The sequence below is a fragment of the Babylonia areolata genome, chromosome 19 (genome assembly GCF_041734735.1).
Source record: "Babylonia areolata isolate BAREFJ2019XMU chromosome 19, ASM4173473v1, whole genome shotgun sequence".
NCBI lineage: Eukaryota > Metazoa > Mollusca > Gastropoda > Neogastropoda > Buccinidae > Babylonia > Babylonia areolata.
In genome coordinates, this window is record NC_134894.1 from 40,535,196 (window position 1) to 40,557,221 (window position 22,026).

Consider the following 22,026-nt stretch of genomic DNA (forward strand, 5'->3'; position numbering starts at 1 on the left):
GACACTGAGATCGAGACATTAGAAACAGAGACAAGCAATTCAGTATAATATATTGAATTCTAGCCTTGACAGGAAGCCAGTGAAGAATATGTGTTCTGAGCAGTGATGCTGCACTCTCATGTCTCTGATCTTACGAAGCGCGACTGAAAAGAGCTGCGTGATTCTGAATGCGTTGGACTACCTTTACCATCAGGGAGACCAGCAAGGAGCGAGTTACAGCAGTCTAATCTAGACTGAATGAAAGAAATAGCGAGTTTGTTGGCAGCAGTGGAAAGGAAGAAGCGAATTCTTCCTAATCTAAGTAGGTCACAGTGATAGAACAGAGTGTGGCATAAGTGTGCATCGTCCATGGAGAGAGTTCTGATTTAATTAGATGCCAGTGTTCTTAACAGATTAGGAGAACGGTATGTCACAGAGGTGACCTGGTTATCATCTTTGATTTGTTGCCAACGGAAATCGACTTGGCTTGGGGTTTTTTGTTTTTGTTTTTTTGTTGTTTGTTTTTTTGTGTGTTTTTTTTGGGTTTTTTTTTTTTTTTTTTTTTTTTTTTTTTTGTTTGTTTGTTTGTTTTTTTAATCCTCATTCATCTTCAGCTTGTTTTTACTCAGCCACCCATGCAGCCACATCCACATTACATAAATTTCTTCGAACTATGGGCAAGAGTTGTAAGGTCTGAGGGACTGATAGCAGACGACGAATAGCAGTGAAGACTTTATAATGGACTGAACTTTAAAGTTCGATTGAGAGAGAGAGACAGAGACAGAGAGAGAAAGAGACAGAGACGGAAACACACACACACACACACACACACACACACACACACACACACACACACACACACACACACAGAGGGAGGGAGGGAAACACACACACGCGCACACACACACACATACACACACACATACACACACACACACACACACACACACACACACACACACACACAGAGAGAGAGAGAGAGAGAGAGAGAGAGAGAGAGATTCGCACGGACTAACTATATATATGGCCTCGTGATAACATGTTAAAATTCTTTCACGGCGACCATGGGTCGACTGGCTATGTGTTCTGCTTGAAGATCTTGAAGCCCTCACATACAATTTCAACCAAGCGATGACCGAAACAGCAACAGAGGTCCTAACAATTTAATGCGTGATGGAAATCCCAGCCACGGATCACAATCTTCGGAGGTGTGCGACACAAGAAGAAGCCTGAAATCACAAAAGAAACCTAAGACTGAAAGGAAAGAGTTAATCTTACATGTTGCTATAAACCAGAGGATTCCTGGTTAAGAATGATGAAGCATGCAAAGCAAAATGAGTCACTAACCAAGCTGGCAACGAAGGATCCATACAAAAATCCGTTCAATGTGTAGTGCTTTGCACTAATACGATACATAACAAAGATAACAACATGATATGGATGATGTGCATGTTCATGACATGCAGGCTGATACTCCGTTCCATTTGAACGTGATTCTGTTCCATTCTGGAACCAGTTTCTGATGTAATGATAGTCTGTTTTACTGAGTTTTTGTCGTTGGTGCTTTTTTTCCCTCTCTCTTTTTATGATCTTTTTTCCATGCTATTGTTCATGTTTGTTAATCGTTATCGTTAATCGTTCGTCAAACGTGTGTTTTGTTCCTTGTACTGTGTAACCTTTGAATATAAAAAAAGTGCCAAAAAATCCTTTCAAGCGTAGCAAAGACCAGCGTAGTCCACTCTGAAATCTGCAACTGTGTGACCGGAAAGACAACACTAAGCATCCCCATGACAAACACAAGATCAGGCTCCTGCTGGCATGCACAGGCGGTATATTCCATCTTCCTGTATCCGTGCGAGACATGAACCCTCATAGCAGATTTAGAACTGATAGGAATCCAAGCTTTGGAACAAAGGCGTCGTCGAAATGATATGTGAAACAACACTGGTCATATCACCAATGAATACGTGCCAAACCATCAAGCAGCACATCAGATATATGAAGATAAAAAAGCCAACATATATATCGGTTAAAAGAAAGGAAAACTGTGAGGCTGATATGCCTACGTATCCATTAAAATCCAGTTGCCGTCTTAACACAATCCTCCTGGAAAGTTAAGGGAAAGGAAGACTAGAAGAAGAAAAACGGACAAACAACATTTTAGAGAAGACGGGTTATATAACAATTTGCGGAGACCGATACTACTACTTCTTCTTCTTCACATTATACTACATGCCTGGGGAAATCTCGTGAACAGTTCTGTGTGGCGACTCAGTATGACAAAAAGGTTCACAGTAAACATGTGCAAATGAATTAAAACAAATAAATTCAGTATATAGATACAATACATTTTTTATCCAGTATCCAAAGAAGAAGAAAAAGGAAACCAAGAAGAAAAATATGAAATGAAGAAACCTGAAGTAAATCGTAAAATGAATATCAAAGTGTACTTCACGTGGTTAAGAGATGAGAAGGAGAGAGAGAGAGAGAGAGAGAGAGAGAGAAACAGACAGACAGACAGAGACACAGACGCAGACAGACAGACAGAGAGGCACAAACGGAGAGACAGATATAAACCCGCATGCAGACAAGCAGACTCACAAAGACGGATACAGACAGACAGACAAACAGGAGCAGAAAGAGAGATAGAGAGAGTTACATAGAGATAATACAACCAAGAACTCAAAATTTTCAGTTTCTCAAGCGTGGAGATTAAAAGCATTTGAGAGAGAGCAAGAGACAGACAGACAGAAACAGAGCATCATTCTGTCAGACAGACAGACAGAGACAGACAGACAGCGACAGAAAGCTAGCCAGAAAGACAAGCGGACAGGAAGAAGAAAAAAAAAAAAAAGACAGATACGGTTGTTTTATTTCCCTGATTGGGCTGACGGAAACCAGAATGAATGTTGTCCGTCTCTCTTGATAGCGCAAAGTTAGACGAATCACAACCGTTATAAAATGAGGATGTTACGACACTACTCGAGGCCAGCCCACTTCGTAACAAGAGAGGCAAGGCCTTCAAGAATCACTTGTGATACACTTAAAAAATAATAATAAAAATAAAAAAAATTAAAAATCCAAGCTTTTTATGTATTGAGTATAATTTCAAAATGTAATGTTTCAGATGAGAAAGATCAGTTTAAAGCAAATTAAGTCTCCTAGCATTAATTACAGAGTAATTTCCCTTTTTTACTATCTGCACCAAAACGTTTGCAAAATAAATAAAACTTCCATGCTTAGCAAAAGAAGTTCCTGTTTGAACAAAAAATGATAATAATGACTGTTCTTTTGTTGGGTCGAATATCAGATCAAAGTGCCAAGTTTAGAGAATAAAAAAAAATATAAATATAACAGTAAATGCAGTTTGCATATAATTAGGCTTCATTTTTTTTTGTGCCCATCCCAGAGGTGCAATATTGTTTTAAACAAGATGACTGGAAAGAACTGAATTTTTCCTATTTTCATGTCTAATTTGGTGTCAACTGACAAAGTATTTGTAGAGAAAATGTCATTGTTAAAGTTTACCACGGACACACGGACACTGGCACACACAATATAGTAAAATATAGTAAAATATAGTATGTTAGTTATACCCCATGCCCCCACCCCACCCCACCCCACCCCTTTAAATTTTTTTTTTTTTTTTTTTTTTTTTTTTTAACGTCTAATATCACTGATAGTGAAAAGACGCTAAACAAAAGAACGAACTGGCACACACACACACACACACACACACACACACACACACACACACACACACACACACACACAGACAACCGAACACCGGGTTAAAACATAGACAAAAAAGTGTCTGCTATGTTTCACTTTCTCATGTAGGCGTCACTGTGTTCGGATATATCCATATACGTTACACCACAAATGCTAGATGCCTGACCAGCAGCATGACCCAACGCGCTTTTAGCCAAGCTTTAAGTGCACGCACTCTTCAGTCTACAGAATTCTGCTAGAGGACATCCCTTTTGTCGGCGTGGGCCGTTCTTTTTCAGTGCGACAAGTGCGTGCGGCAGACCGGACCTTGGTTTATCGTGTCATCCGAATGACAATATATAGACGCTCAGATTGATTTCTCCAGCCATACTTGGGGCAAAGGGCGAGAAAATGAATCGAACCCAGACCCTCACTGACAGACACAATTGGCAAATGAGCGTCTTTACCACTCTGCCACCCTTCTCCACTTTCATAATGCTAACATCAATGCACATGTATACATGTGTGTCTGTCTGTCTGTCTGTGTATGTGTGTGTGTGTCTGTGTGTGTCTGCATCTGTATCTGTGTTCACTGCGTGTGCATGCGTGTACACATGCGTGAGTGACAGGGAAAGACAGACAGAGAAGAAAGAGAGCACACGCAGAAAGGCCAAAAGACAGACACAGACAGACTGACAGAGGGATGGACAGACAAGAGCGAGCGACAGGGACAGAAAAATAGGCGGACTGACAGACAAACAAACGAACACCCAACTTTGCATGTGCGATGGAAACAGCTCACTGGCGAGGCAACGTACAATGCACAGTACATGGTTGCCACTTAACAAAAGCACTTGAAGTCATTAGTATTACCAACATGCTGGCCACCCCCACCACAGTCCTGCCCCCCACCGGTTTGTATTGTTTTGTATTGTAGCAGGATAGTGTAGATATGGTTGGACAGGGTACGGTACGGTGCGGAATGGTATGCCATGACATGGTATGGTAGGAAAGGGTATGTTATGGTATGAAATGGTATGGTGTGGTAGGTTTGGACGGAGTATGGTATGGTATGGTATGGTATGGTATGGTATGGTAGCGTAGAGTAGGGTAAGGTGGGGTATGCCAGGATAGTATTCGGTATGGTATGGTAAGATAGTGTAGGGTAACGTAATGGATTGGAATGGACTGAATTATTATCAAGGCATTATTCATGAGAAAATCTTACCTAACACAGTTTTGTTGCTGTTGTTGTTTTTGTTTTTTATTGTTGTTTTTTTGTTTTGTTTTACCAAATGTGCAGTTCTTATGACCGATTAAAAACTCAAAACCTGTGCATCGCGGGCGCGCGCGCGTGTGTATCAGTGTGTGTGTGTTGTGGGTTATGGGGTGAATAATGGTATGTGCGCGGATGTGTGCGTTTATCTGCAGACAACAGTTGTTCTGAAGCCCTGCAGATCGAATCCATCACCCCCGTTCATGGATGCAATCCAGACCTTCACACAATGATAAATGAACAAAACTATCACCCCAGCTAAGATATCACACAGACAGATTAGGTGGCTTTGACTAGTGAGACCCAACACACTGACAGAGGATTTAGGGAAAAAAAAAATTCTAGAAAATTTACGCCAGAGGGCAAGGGAGACAGGGAGTAACATATAACACACATCACCAGCATGGTTAAGGTCCGTTTTTCTTTCTGCCGGAGCTGCTTGGCAGGAAGGAAGACAGTCTGCTGATAGCTGTATGAAGCAGACACTTATTATCCCAACACGTCCTCGTCAGGTCAGTCTGCGCGGTTGTGATGGATTGAATGAGAGGGCACGTTGGGCTCATGTCAGTGAAGGTCAGGCATTTGTTCCATTTTTTCTTTACAGCACATGTATTGTAGCGTATAATTATTATATTGTTCTGTCCACACGCTTTGACACCATTTTTTTATAAAATGAAACTGAAAGTCTGTGTGTGTGTGTGTGTGTGTGTGTGTGTGTGTGTGTGTGTGTGTGTGTGTGTGTGAAAGAGAGAGAGAGAGTACGTGTAGGGGATTCTTTTTTTCTGTTTTTTTTTTGTTTTGTTTTGTTTTTTTTCGTTTCCATCTCATATCATAATCGTCATCATCATCATCGTCGTCGTTGTCGTCGTCGTCGTCGTCATCATCAACATCATCATCACCATCGTCATGATCATCGTCTTCAGCATATTCTTGTTGCTGTTGTTATTGGTTTGTTGATGATACTCTAGGTTTTGTTTCTTCTGCTCTTCTTCTATGTAGTTGTTCTTTTTTTGTTCTTTTTTGTTGTTGTTGTTGTTGTTGTTGTTGTTGTTTCTTTTAGTCGTCCTTCCTCCCTTCCTTTTATCCTCCGTGTTTGCTGGTCTGTTGGTGTTTCTCTAATTCAGTGAATCTCTCTTTCTCTCTGTCTGCCTCTGTCTCTCTCTCTCTCTCTCTCTCTCTCTCTCTCTCTCCCTCTTCTCCCCCCTCTGTCTCCCTCTCTCTGTCTCCCTCTCTCTCTCTCCCTCTTTTTCTCTCTCACTCTCCCTCTCTCTTCCTTTCTCTCTCCCTCTCTCTCTCTCTGTCTCCCTTTCTATCCCCCCCTCTCTCTCTCCCTCCCTCTCTCTCTCTCTCTGTCTCCCCCTCTCTCCCCCTCTCTCTCTCCTTCTCTCTGTCTCCCCCCCCCCCTCTCTCTCTCATTCATTCAATATTTCACACCACTTTTCGTGTTCTCTCTCTGTGTCTCCGTTCCCGTCTCCGTCTCCCTCAATTTACTTTCATTATCTGTCTTTTCTCTGTTTCCTCTCTCTTTCTTCTCTGTCTTCTTGGTTGTTGTTGTTGTCGTTGTTGTTGTTATTTTCTTTACTTTTATTTTTCTATTTGTGAAATTTGGATGATTTTTGTAATACTTTTTAATGAAAATGAGAGAAAATGTGTACCAGAGAGGGAGAAAGAAAGAGAAGGAAGGGTGTGAACTCTTCAATATTTTTTTTCCTTTTTGTGTAATCTGAGAAGTTACAAGTAAGAAAAAAAAATAGAGATGGGAAGACAGAGAAAGAGAGAGAGAGATAGATAGATAGACACAGGGAGGGATGGGGGGGGGGGGGGGGGGGGGGGGGGGGGGGGGGTGGGAGAGGCGGGGAGCCGAGGCAGAGCTAGAGGGGTGGGTTCTTGGATTTCCATTTTTTCTTTTCTCCTCAATTTCTCATCATTGTCGCCAACATAATCATCATCATATTCATCATCATCATAATATTCATTGCAACCACCGTCATCGTCTTTATCGTAATTTTTCATTGTCAACATTTCTTGTTGGTCTGAATGTCGTTCTTCCTCTTCCTCTTCTCCCCTTGCTGTCTTCCTGATTGTCTGTCTTTTATTGGCAGATGTGGTGTAGCGTATATGGATTTGTCCGAACGCAGTGACGCCTCCTTGAGCTACTGAAACTGAAACTGAAACTGAAACTGCCTTTTATTCAGTCACTGTAAGGTTCTGCTGACTCCGTCTCTCTGTCTCTGTCTCTGTCTCTCTCTCTCTGCCTGTCTGTCTCTCTGTCTGTCTGTCTCTCTCTGTGTCTCTTTGTTTCTCTCTTTCTCTCTCTTTCTCTCTATGTCTCTCTGTCTGTCTCTGTCTCTTCCTCTCCCTGGCTCTCTTTATTCATCTTTTTTCTGTCATTCATGAAACAATTTAGTCTTCTCTCCCTCTCCCCTCTCTCCATCTCTCTGAAAGTTGTGGACACAATGTGCATGCATACATACATATGTATATACATACATATATCTACTCGTGCGTGTGTGTGTGTGTGTGTGTGTGTGTGTGTGTGTGTGTGTGTGTGTGTGTTTGTGTGTGTTTGTGTTTGTGTGTGTGTGTATTAATAGTCACTGTACAATAAGAGAAAGAACAGTTTCAATGAAAACCAGGAAGTAAGATAAATACACAGAGGTATCATTGTTGTTAGAACTGAAGCTGAATGTACACACTACGTAACGAGCAGCAACCTTTCTATGACCCCTTGAGTGCCAGTGTACACATAAGCGCGTTGGGTTACGCTGCTGGTCAGGCATCTGCTTAGCAGATGTGGTGTAACGTATATGGATTTGTCCGAACGCAGTGACGCATCCTTGAGTTACTGATGCTGATATTGTTACTAGGCCAGACTTTGATGACTGAGGATTGTGTTTTGCCCAAGTTACACCCCAACTCTTTCGGACAAGAGAGTTTCGGGAGAGTCGGCATAGGAATGGTCCCCAAAGGCCAACTAGCCCCCAGCGCTGCAGCACATAGAGCCAGTGAAATCTTACCTCCTAATCTGAGCATCAAAGTCTTTCACAAAAGACTAAGCTGCACATGAAATCCCATTGCAGTGTAGAAACCATTGATCATACAGCTCTCACTTTACTGTTGGGCCAACTGATAGCTTCTGTCAGTCCCTGATTTTAGCCAAGCGTTGAGCCTCATGGTTATTCTATTATGTTTTTAGTTTAAATATTCTTTAATTGTTCAACAATACACATGATTGCGATGCAATGAATGACAAAAGAGCATCAACAAGCCTAAAGCTTATACTGTGCTCACAACGTTGCACTTCAATTTTATCATGGCGGCTGATGAACCATATTATCAATTGTATCAAATAGCATTCATTAACAGTACGTAATGAAATAATGATATAAAACAAATAAACAAACAATACATAATATAGTAAAATAATGCTAATATCAATATTAACATGAGATTAAATTTATTATCACCAGAGTAATCGGCCTGGTAGAAGAGAAACACGAAGGAAAAAAGAAGAAGAAAATTTAGAAGAATGGTGGGTAAGGTGGTGGGGGAGTGGGAACAGAGGGGAGAGGAGAAATTCTGACAGATCATTGGCCAATCCATTCAACTTTGAATATTTGGTCAGTCAAATAAACCCAACACATATTTTACGAATAGAATCATGTTGTACCCGTTCTTCACAATACTTTCTAAGCTAAAATCTATTTGAATCGGAGATAAACTGGTGAACAGTTTGAAATATGAATATATTTGTATGGTTTTGGAGAACAGGATCTCCATGCAACAGAGTTTTAACGTGAATGTAGTTTGGAGATAAAGTTAAGATTGTGTTTGTCCTAGCCATATGAAAGTCTTGACAAAATAATACAAACACAAACACAAAGTGGGTCGTTTATTAAATGTCTGTTGAACATATCTTCTCATAGGTCACTAATCCCTAGACGAAGTCGACAGTGAATGATTTGTTCCTTCCGTTTACCAAAGTAATAATAGCTAGGCACTACAGCATCGTTAGCACACAGGTAATGTTTAGACTGGCTTAAGGAATTGCTGGTTTTAACATAATCAGGTAGAGAATTCCAGAGATAAGTAGTAGATGGCATGAATGATTTCCGATAGAGTTCGGCGTGAAATCTTGGTACGGTGCGTTCCAGTGACCTGCGTCTATGGTAAGGGTTATTGTCTGAAACAAGACCAGGAACAAGATCATTTAGGTAATTAGGGCATAGTCCGTTAACCATCTTGAAATAATGCACAAGTTTGTGTCTTTTCCTTCTTTCCTTAAGTGTACAGAACCCTGATTCTTGGTATATCTCTTTGTGACTTGTCCCACGAACAGCTCCAGTTATGGTTCTTAATGCTTCAAGCTGTAAATTTTCCAGAGAGTCTGATTGTGCATCTGTGCAATTATCCCAAACAATATCAGCATAGTCAAAATGTGGTAATATGAATGATTTGTACATGATTTCTAATGCTCTCCTATTTAACTTGTACTTATACGTCTTAAGACAAGAAACCAACATAGTTACAGCATTGATTATACTTATGTTCCTCCCATTTACAGTTGTTTTGGAGTATGACACCTAGATGTTTATGTGTGCCTGTACTTTGTAATGGTGTGATGCCAAAAGTAAGAGGTAAAATTGTGTCAGTGTTTCGAGAAAAAATTAATAACTCTGTTTTCCCCTAATTAAATTTGACTTTCCATCACTTAGAGCCCAAGAATCTATCTTATCTAAGTCAGAATTGAGTGTTTGTGCACGGATGTTTGGGTTGTTTAGTGCTAAGGACATACTTATATCATCTGCAAATAGCTTAATGTCTGAATGGATGTCGTATACAAGATCATTGATATAGATAAGGAATAATAGTGGACCAAGTACAGAGCCTTGAGGAACACCTGCGGGTATTCCTTTGTAATCAGACTTATCACTCTTTATAACAACTGCTTGGATACGGTTAGAGAGGTAATCGGAAAACCAGTCAAGTAATTTCCTCGTATGCCATTCGCTTTTAACTTCAGAAGAAGTCCCTTATGCCAAACTCGATCAAAAGCTTTAGAAATATCAAAGTACACACAGCCTGGGTTGTGACTCCATTATCAAAAGATGAGCATAAGTCATTATAAATACAAAGCAACTGATTTACTGTCGAATCAGCAGGAATAAACCCTGACTGGGAAGGAGACAAAATATGATTTGTTGAAAAAAACAACAACTTGTAAACTTGCTTATGGATGCATCTCTCAAAGACTTTACCAACACAGCTAAGTAAAGAGATTGGAAGGTAATTACTACAAAGTTCCTTCGAAGCTTTTTTATGCAGAGGATTTACATGTGCTGTTTTCCATATCAGAGGAAATTTTGCTTCATGAAGGCTTTTGTTGAAAATCCTAGTTAGTGGGTCTAGAATGGCTGGCAATGAGGCGATTAACAATCTATTGTGGACAAGATCTGGCCCTACTGCTTTATTTTTATTTAGATTTAGAATAACACCTTCAACATCAGAAGTAGTAAGCGCTATGTCTGTAAGTTCTAAGTCGAGGAATGGAATGTCAGGTAAATCTTTTTCGCTATCTTCAAGAGTGGATTGTGAAATGAAAAAGTTGTTAAAAACATCAGCTTTATCTTTGTTTTTATAATAGACAATACCATTACATATAATAGGAGGGATTTCATCTGACCCAACACCTTTCTTTCTCAAAAATGACTTGACAAGTTTCCACCATTCTTTTGTTCCAAAATTGGATGACGTTGTTATCTTATTTTGTAAATTGGTGATATACTCAAGTTGTCTTTGTTTTTCTCTATATGTAACATAGTTCCTAAAACGCCGAAATTGTAGCCAGTCTTCTGGTTGTTAGTTTGTTAGCTAATTTATGAATTATTTTACGTTCCTCTATTAGCAGCCTAATTTCATTTGTCATCCAAGGGACATCATTTGGACGTACAGTTTTAGTCTTCATTGGCATACATTGCTTAGTTTTATCCATTATTATATTTGAAAACGTTTCCGCACTTTCGTCAATTGTTTTATTATTGGTCACTTCGTCCAAATTGACTGTTCTCTAACTACTGTATTCCTGACAACCACATAAGGTACACTATGGTCACTGCAGATAGCAGGCATGACATCCGTTGATTTGATCATACTGGGGCTTTGAGTAAGTATAAGATCTAAACATGAACTTGTCACTTCGGTAATACGCGTTGGTCCATTTATTAACTGTTTAATATGGTAGCGATTCAAAATATCTACTAAGTGGGGTGATGGTATTGTTAGGAAATCAGTATTAAAATCACCAAGAATTTGTTTGTGGTGTCATTGGCTCTACGTATGCTTTCTTCGATCAAATTCCAGTAATTAGCATTAGAGATAGGTGGACGATAAAAAGATCCAACTAATAAACTTATTTGATCTAATTTTGTCTCAACCCATACAGCCTCTACACCGTTTACATGAAGATCATTGCGAGGTTTACAATATAAATTATTTTTTCACACAAATAGCAACACCGCCATGTGGATCGTTTGTTCTGTCACATCTAACAGGTGGATGGAAGTTCGTAATGTGGATGGAACTATTGCTGTCTAAATCTGAAAGCCATGTTTCAGATACTGTGATAATATCAAAGTTACCATACTCAGCTTCTAATAAATCAATCTTATTTCTCATACTGCGGGTATTTACATGCATGATACTGAGGTCCGTGTTATTGTTTGGGCCTGAATTGGTTTCTATGTCACCAGACAAAAGCAGTAGCAACTGTTGGACCAGAGTAAAACATTGAAACAAACTGTCATTACTTCTTGGCTGGCTCATGTCACAAGAAGAAGCAACGTTTTTTCTTTAGAAGATTTCTATACTCGCTTAAAGTGCATTCTGAAATAAGAAAATGAGCAAAAACAGAAAGAGTTATATTGTGTGAGTACTCCAGAAAATACATTATGAAGGATTGTAAGATGACTGACTTGTTTACAAAAGATAAATGTCTAGTTTTGGCATCAGAAGTCTGTCGACCTGCCAGTGCACAGAACTGATAAAGGTGCCATCCCGGCCTCCCACCATTAACAAACTGAAGGTAAACTTCACAGGCGTGCGAGTTATTAATTGTAATTTGCTGATCGCTATGTCCGGCAGTTAAAATTAGACAATGATACCATAAACAAAAAACCCCAAAAAGCCCGCTGAAATAAGATAGGAAAAATAAAAACAACCACGAACAGGGAAGTGTCATATAAAAGCCGCGCCATGTCACCGTGCCGGGCAGTGCAGTGACAATGTTGTGCAGTGTTGTGCAAAGCAAGCTCCTCGTGCCTGTTAACAGTGAAGCTGTGAAGTGCGATATGTGACGTGTGGTCGACAACAGGAGCAGCTGAAGTTTAGTGAACTGCGCCAGATTTCGTTGTCGATTTTCTTTTTCTTTATTTCCCCCTTGAAAATTGGCGTGAATCCATTCTGTGTCTTCGGATGATATGACCGTGGTTCCCTCACGTGAGTACTAAATATGTTACATGACTATGACATCAAACACCATCTCAGAATATTTTAGAACACCAGTGCAAAAGCGGAAACAATCCTCTTCATCAAGTGACTGTAGCCCAGCCAGTGAAAAAATAAGTCAGGATAAAAAGAGATTGTTTCATCAGCTTTCAGATTCTTTTCAGGAGGAGGGGAAAGAGGACTCCAGTGAAAATAGTGTGGATATAAGTACAGAAATGATGGAGGAACGTATTACTTTGAGTGATGTGATGGAAAAAAATTGATGATTTATCCACAAAGGATGATATAAAACAACTTCGAGCTGACTTCGAAAAGGTGGCAGCTAATTTAAATGACAGAATGGACAAAATGGAAAGTAAGCTTTTTGACATGAGCAATGAAATGGACAGTGTTAAAAAAGAGAATCTGAAACTTAAGGAACAGCTCAAAGAACAGGAAAAGAAGATGCGAAATTTGCAAAGTGAGCAAAACGATCTTCAGCAGTATGACCGGAGGTGGAATGTTAGAGTCTATAATGTCAAAGAAAAATCAGGAGAGACAGCCGTAGACTGCACCCAGAAATGCTGCCAGATATTCTCGGACCTAATTGGGGTGTCAACTACCGATGACGACCTAGAAATCGCCCACAGGACAGGAGCCACCTCTCAAGGAAAACCACGCCCTATAATTGTCCGCTTCAAATCGAGAAGGTTAAAGGACAAAGTGTTGGCAGACCGGAGGAAGCTGAAGAACAAAGGAGTGTCGGTGGGGGAGGATTTGACCCCTGCCAAATACAAACTGCTGACTGAAGCATACAAACATAGTGCGACTCCAGCAACCTGGTCTTCGCAAGGAAAGATTCTGGCGAAATTGAAAAATGGCAAAACTGTGCACATCAAATTTGGGACGGACATCAATGAACTGTTCCAAAAGGAAATGCTGTCAAAACCTAAGTAAATGTGATGGGTGGGGAAGGAGGAGGAGGAAACGGACTTCATTTTTCTCTCTACAACCTCTACAGCCCCACCCAACCCCACACTCGCCCCCACCTCTCTCTCTCTCTCTTACTCTGGGTGTATCTTCTCTTGGGGGTCTCCATACCCATATTTCACTTTCCCCTTCTGTCAGTTTTGTCTTGTATTATTCATTTTTTTGTTTCTGGAGAGGGGTATACATTTATCACTTTTTTGCATTTTTGGAATATTACTCTGAATGATCACAATATTTGATTAAAAAATTTCACCATAGGCTTGTAGATGAAACTGTTCTGCTCCCCATACACCCCACCCCTCCACCCCCACCCTTTTTCTTTTCTTTTTTTTCTTTTCCCCTCGACCCTCAACATTTTATCTTACTTTATAACGGCAAAATAGTATGCTGTGCATGAAAGACAATTATTCCATAGTCCTGAAGAAAGGATACTTGGAATTCCCACTGGAATGTGACAACTATCTCTTTTCCGGGTGTGTTCTCACTCCCTTGTGTCAATCATGCTATCGGGGAGATGGGGAGTGGGAGTTTGTGGGGCGGAAGGGGTTTATATCCTTTTCCTGACTGGGTAAATCATCAAGATCAGATCTACAGCTGACTATACAAACTTCGTGACAGTGATGATAATGATTATGATGATGATGATGAGGGGGAGGATGAAGAGGGTGATGATGAAAATAGTTGTGTTGCTGATTCAACGCCTCCAATATGACATACTAGGACTGCTTATGGTGTTTGGGTTTGCACAGTAATATTGTTGCATGCATGTGCAAAGTGATTGTAATCATAATATATTATGCACTTTGCGTACCGGATAGTGATGGAGTTCATGTTGGGTGCGTTACATAAAATACGGGTACGATGATAATGACATTAGCTACTGTTATTGATTTAAAACCTGTTCAGAGACCGGACTTTTTTCTTCTTTTTTTTCCTTCTTTTTTTTCAGAGGGGTAAGGCCTGGTCATCATTCTACTCAAATGTTGGTGGTTGGTTAATGTTATCGATGCCCCCCCCCCTCCCCCTCCCCCGCCCCTGCCCCCCTACCCCGCCCCTCCTCCCTCTCCCCCCCCCCCTCCACATCTCCCAGATCAGTCAATTGGTTATCATTCTTCACAAACTCCAGAGAATGGTCACAGTTTTCATTCTTGTGGAAAAAGGGGGGGGGGGGAACTTAAAAGGGAAGGAAAAGAGAAACTCTGACACAGGTTATTTACGGTGTACTGTGTGCAAAGAGTTTGAATAAGAATATTCGCAACATGGATATGCCTTTCTATTTAAGTTTATTACTATGCATATACGTGATTATTGATAATGTCGGGTGTGTTGTGAGTGCCCATCAGTGGTGAGAATGATGCTGGGCGTGTTGGATTGGTTGTTTTTGATTTGGTTGGTGAACCGGACATTCTTATCTTCCTAAACTAATATATATTGACGATGAGGGGATGATGATGGTGGCGGCGGTGATGGTGAGGATGATGGTTATGATGAGGAGGGGTGGGGGATGAGGAGGGGGAGGATGAAAATATTGTGTACTGTCGCTGATTCAACGCCTCTGATATGACATAAGGATTTCTTGTTTATGGGGTTTGGGTTGGTACAGTAATAAAATTTGATTCAGGTATGTGTAAAGAGATTGTAATGATAATGTATAATGTATTTTGTGTACCTGACAGTGACGGGGTTCATACTGGGTGCTTTACATAAAACGTGGATGTGTTTGGACATGGTTAATGAAACCAAATGTTAATATCTTCCAAGTCTGATGTCTCTTGATGACGACGACGATGTGTGTGTATATATTTTTTTTTTCTTCTTTTGCTTTGAATAAAATATCTTCTCTCTCTCTCTCTCTTTTTTTTGGGGGGGGGGGGGGGGGGGGGGGGGGGGCGGAGGGCGTAGACACAAGGATTATGGATTTTGAGGGATATGTGTTTGTTGAGATGGCAAAATAGATATGGGAACACACGAGGTTGTCTTTGAATTAAAAATGAAGTGGGTTTTTTTTATTTTGTCTTTGTTCGGGACGCATCGGTCCTGGAAAGCACGTGTTGTCCGGGTTATATTGACTTTCTATGTATCATTGTTGAGGAGCTAACGTTGACAGAAATTGCGTCGATTCGATTCATTTTTAATAGTCACTTTATGGCGCGTCAATCATATTTATAATAGGATTTCAATATTACTAATAAACATTCTTTCATAACTGAGTGTTAATTGAACTTATGATTATAAAACAAGTTGGAATATAATTTGATCTGTTTACTTCAGCTTGATTTTTGCACTGCCCTTGGCAGGTTCACCAAGGCAACATTTATTGTTATTTTTATCATTGCATTAATACGATTGTCTGTTTTGATGTGCTGTCTTTGTCTCTGTACTTATTGTAATCCACCTGTATTTGATTGCAAAGATGAATATGATGTTTGCTTTTCTTTTGCAATCATACTTAATTTGACAATGTCCGCAATGATTACTTACTTATTTTGTTATTTATTGAATTTATTTCTATCAAGGAGGATTCATCGAAACATTATTATACATTTGTTGACGTTCTGGTTATGATATTATATTAGACCACGCAATAATTGAACGTAAACTGGATAGACTAAGAACGGCATATACACATGATGGATGATATAATTAAGGTTATTTCTATGAATTGTCAAGGCCTGGCCAACCCACAAAAAAGAAGAGATGTCTTCCACTATCTAAGAAATAAAAATGGTTCAATCTATCTTCTGCAGGACACCCATTTTAACCCAAGGATTGAACATTATGTTCGATCTGAATGGGGATACAAATGTTACTTTGCTTCCCACACATCTAACTCAAGAGGAGTAGCTATATTATTTAAAAATAATTTTGAATTCCAATTAAAGAAAGTATACAAAGATCCTGAAGGGAACTATATATTTGCTTCTGTCCGTATTAGGGAAAAAGACTATTTAATCATTAGCATTTATGGACCAAATAGAGATAATCCAGACTTCTATATTGAAGGAGAAAAACACATGCTTGAAGTAGGCTACGAAAACCTTATCATTGGGGGAGACTGGAATCTTGTGTTGGATCCAACTTATGACTACTGTAATTATAAACACGTGAATAATGTAAAAGCTCATGAGCAAGTTGATAGTATGATAGTTAATTTAGACTTAGTTGATATATGGAGGGAACTTAATCCTGAAACTAGAAGATATACGTGGCGAAGAAATAATCCTCTTCAACAAAGTCGTTTAGATTTTTTTCCTGATATCAGACTTTTTGTGCTGTTCTGTAAAAGATGCAGATATAAATCCTGGTTATAGGACAGATCACTCTATGATAACGTTAACAATTACTTTAGAAAAAAGATGTAAAAAGAAATACTTTGTGGAAATTTAATTCTTCTCTCTTAAAGGATAAATTATTTGTTGAAGAAATAAAGGAGGTTATAAAAAATGTTACAGAGGAATACGTAGCTTTACCCTATTCTCGGGGAAGTCTTAGTAATGTTCCAAAACACGAAATTGAGCTTACTATACCGGATCAACTATTTTTAGATGTCCTGCTTATGAAGATAAGATCTAAAACAATTGCCTTTGCTACAATGAAAAAGCGTGTAAATGGTGAACGCAAGAAAGAGAACACAATATAGAATGTCTTGAAATGAAAGCCACATTAACAGAAGAAGAAAGGCATCAGCTTAACAATGATAAAGAAGAGTTAGTTAAAATCAGAGAAAAACATATGGAAGGTGTTCTTCTTCGATCACGGGCAAGGTGGGTAGCTGAGGGAGAAAAAATAACAAAGTATTTTTGTAATCTTGAAAATCGTAATTATGTCAGTAAACAAATGAGGAAATTAACTTTAAGTAACGGGGATAAAGTAGTAGACAGTAAAGAAATTATCAAAGAAGTTAAACGCTTTTATGAAAATCTGTACTTAAAGAAACAAGTAGCAGACTGTGAAATATCTGAGTTAGTCGATAATATTCCAAAATTAACAGAAGTAGAAAAGTCTTCGTTAGAGGGAGAAATAACACTAGATGAAGCAACTTATGCATTAAAAAGTATGAAAAATAACAAGAGCCCTGGTTCGGACGGATTCACGGTAGAATTTTTCAAGTTTTTTTGGCAACAAATTGGTGTATTCGTAGTAAGAGCACTAAATGATAGTTTTCGAAGCGGTCGACTCTCACCACCCCAGAGGGAAGGCATTATCATATGCATTCCTAAAGAGGATAAAGCAAAGGATTTACTTAAAAACTGGAGGCCAATCTCTCTCCTTAATGTTGTTTATAAAATAGGCTCAGCGTGTATTGCGGCTAGAATAAAATACGTACTTCCTGTGTTGATAAATGAGGATCAGACTGGGTTCATCGCTAACAGATTTATGGGAGACAATGTCCGTCTAATCTATGATATTATTAAATATTTAAATCGGGAAAGATTACCTGGTCTGCTTCTGTGCCTTGATTTTGAAAAGGCCTTTGACTCTGTTGACTGGAGTTTTATGTTCAAAGTCCTTCATGCGTTTGGCTTTGGTGAAGACTTTTGTAGATGGATTTCAGTGTTCTATGATAACATTAAGTCGTCTGTCTCTGTTAATGGTCATATGTCACAGTGGTTTCCTATTTCTAGAGGCTGTAGACAGGGTGACCCAATATCTCCTTATTTATTTATTTTATGTGTCGAAATCCTTGCTGTTATGATAAAGGAAAATGATAATATACAAGGAATTAGAATTGGTGATTATGAATATAAGATATTGCAATATGCTGACGACACTGAACTCTTATTACATGATAATGAAAATACTTTCGTGGAAGCGATGAATACTGTTAACACATATGGGAAAAAATCTGGTCTCTTTCTGAATGCTACTAAAACAAATGCTATATGGCTGGGAAAACTAAGGAACTGTTCAAAACGTTATTTGCCTCATTTAAACATTAAATGGAATCCCCCTCAGTTCAAAATACTTGGCATTTGGTTCACAAACGATTTAGAACACAACGAGGAAATTAATCTGAAATGTAAATTTGCAGAAATCAACACAATTTTTATAAAATATGGTTAAAACGACAGATTACCCCCCTAGGAAGAGTTGCAGTGCTTAAATCTTTGATTTTGTCCAAAATCGTCCACTTGTGGATATTGTTGCCAAATCCTCCTGACACCATGATAGACATGATTCAGAAAACAGTGTTTCAGTTTGTATGGAATAAGAAACAAGATAGAATTAGTAGAAACACTGTTGTCAAAGGAATTATTCATGGAGGGCTTGGTGTGCCAAACATTAAAAACTACATTAACTCTTTCCATACGAACGGCGAAAGAGACGATGTTAACAGCGTTTCACCCCAATTACCGTCATCAAAATATTGCAAGCGGAAGGCTCTTATACTGAAGACGTGAATGTTTACAAATAATACCACAATTCTGACGACGGAAGCTAAAGGTTGGGTCATTCAGACACCCACTGGACATCCGAGGGGTCTGTGTAGAGGAGAAGAGAGGACTGGCCGTACTGAGTGAGTTAATGCACTCAAGTTGATTTGGATACGAAGACTAAAGACAAGCGACCATAAATGGAAAAAACTCAATGTTACTATAAATCCTAGCTTGACTCTGCTTGAAAAACTTGGCCCAAATCTTCCTGCTGATAAACACACTCATCAAAGCAAATTTTGGAATGATGTCTTGCAAGCATATAGGGAATTCGGAAAGAAAATTCACAAAGAAAAATACGAAGAAATGAATGCAGAACCTCTATTCTGTAATGATAATATAAAAATTGGAAGGAAAACTGTGTTCTGTAAGAAATGGATTGACCAAGGAGTGTGTTTTATTTCAGACTTGCTTAATGATGATGGTATGTTTCTATCATTTGAAGAATTTAAACATAAATACAAGTTACATACTGACTATGTTACATATACTGGATACATACAAGCAGTGAAGTGTTACATGAGGAAATGTAGAATTGTTGCTCAAACTAAATCGATCTTTAAACAGCCATAAAACTTTTGAAGTAATATTTTCAGTTTCTAAGGGTGTACGTGTATACTATGATATTTTAACGCATGATAGAATAAACCCAAATTGTTGCAGTAAATGGGAAAATAAACTTGACACACAAATCAAATGGGATATTACATTTAGGAAAATACGTCAAATCAGTGAAATCAAACTTCGGTGGTTTCAAATTAGAATTATACATAGAATATTAGCAACTAATACTGTGTTGAAACATATGGGCATAGTTAGTGAAGGTAGTTGTACTTTTTGTAGAAAAGATCGTGAAAATATATACCATATATTCTGGGAATGCGAATTTACACATGTGTTCTGGAATGCGCTTGAAAGACATATCAATGATAATTCTGAAAATGCAAAATTCTTAAAATTCAATGAAAGAATTATTATATTTGGACACGATTGCGAATTCAGGTCTGATGGAACTCTTGACAAGATTATAGTCCATGCCAAATTCTTTTCTACAAATGCAAAGTCAGTAACACAGTTCCACAGCTTAATCATTTCAGAAAATATCTGAAACGTGTATATGAAACTGAAAAACATATTTCACTTGTGAATATGTCTTTTAATGCATTCTCGATAAACTGGTTTCCATACAAGCATTTGATCAACGTTTAAAGATATTAAAATCACTGCACTTTCTTCTTATATACGCACTCTTTTCCTTTCTTTCTTTTCTTTTTTTCTTTTCTTTCCAGTGAATATTGGCAATATTGGCTGGGACGAGTGGGGACTGAGGAAAGGAGGAAAAAATCTGACTATATACACTTATCACTCGTTCAGTATATACATATCGCTGCATAGTATTTCTAGGGGCATGAGTGGAATACAGAGGAAAAAAGAGAAGAAAAAAAAGGGAGAAAAAAAAACACAAAAGGACAGCATTGATTATTTGAACATGCTATGAGGTATGGGTGCTGTGTTCTATGACGTTTAATGTATACATTACATGCAGACATCGGTGGATGAAGGTGCGTGTATACAGGTGCTGATATGTTTGTGTGCATGTCTGTGGATTTGTGTGCTTGTGGCAGTGTGTGTTTGTGTTTATATGTGTACGTATGTACGTATGTGTGCATGTATGTGAGTTTGTATGTATTTTTATGGATATTTGAATGATATAGTCAGTGCAAGGAAATGATGATCTATGTTTATCCATTTTGTTTTTTTGTTGTTGTTTTTTGTTGTTTTTCTGGTCGTGTGTCAATGTTCGGTTTCGTTGTCTGAAATGAAATTTTAAAAAAAGGTTCATTAAAAAAAAAATAAATGTCTAGTTTTGACCAAAGCTGTTGTGAAATACAAACCAACCCTAGCACGGTATATGTTCAAATCTACAGGCATTTATGTAATCGAATTCTGTAAAACAGAAAACATGAATGTGACTAGGGTCGGTAGGTATGGGTTATTTGAAAACTCCCCCCTCTCTGTAAACAGAAGGTAACTTAAATAACCACCACAAAAGCATATAAAATGATCAATCAAAAAAGACAGTTTACAACCTAAGTAAAGAAAAGGCAAGAATGAATATTTACAAGGAAACGTATTTCCCATAAATAATGGCATGAAAACAAGAAGTGACCAAAAGAGTGAAACTGACATAGTAAGGCATTTTGCACTCCTACTGCAAAGTCAGTAATTGATTGTTTCCATTTATTTCTTTTTTCTTTTTTGTACGATGTAACAAGATTAATGCTTCGTATACTATTAAACTAGCTAAAGAACCCATAACAAATCCACATTCATACCAACTCATACATTCGCTCACCCACACATTGGTTGAAAAAAAAAGGCTCAAAACCACCAGTCACCTTGAATGGACATGGGAAAGTTACATTGTAAACTTACATAAATCGGTCCACACACACACATACACACGCACACACACACATATGTGCACATACATACACATATAACTACATACACATATACATGCATACTTTCATATGCATACACATTACACACAGCTACATATATGCACACACATGATCTATACATACATACAATCAACAGGTAATTAATGTCTAATTTTAAATCACAAAATCAAAAAAACAGGTTGCTGAAACCATGTTACAGCCTGTGGAAACGTGCACAGTACCATCAATGACAACACTAGCACTATGCAGATTAGCACAAACTAAAGTAAAACTACATCTGGTTCCAAACATTTCTCTCAGCTAAGTTTCTCTACGTCAGAACAAAGCCTCATTATAATTGTGTCGTATTTAGACACAAAAGCATTTGTGGTACAACCATATTTAAATCATTATGTATTTTATTAAAAAGAAAAACAAAACAAAAAAAACTCACATGCTCCATCACAGTGGTAACATGATAGCATTGTCAACTGACAAATCAAAACTGCCATGGAAAGGAGGATGACATGAATGAATAAGAAGAAAACAAGGTAAGTTTGTTTATTGAATAATAAATAAATAAATAAATAAATAAAAATATATAATAAAGAAATATATAATATATATATATATATATATATTGAATAAAATAAAAAAGGAAGCAAGGGAGGTAATCATGCTTCAACAAGGAAAGTAGTCGGGTCTTCTG

At 38.4% G+C, this 22,026-nt stretch overlaps 1 protein-coding gene across 1 annotated transcript in view; it reads left to right on the forward strand.

Annotated features, from left to right (window-relative positions):
• Window positions 1-5,451: 5,451 nt before the first annotated feature.
• The window catches only part of LOC143293704 (uncharacterized), a 56,900-nt gene continuing 40,325 nt past the window's right edge, over window positions 5,452-22,026 (forward strand). Inside the window, exon 1 of the mRNA XM_076604886.1 lies at window positions 5,452-5,478. The gene's annotated coding sequence lies outside the window, so the exon portion shown is untranslated. The remainder of the gene's footprint in view (window positions 5,479-22,026) is intronic.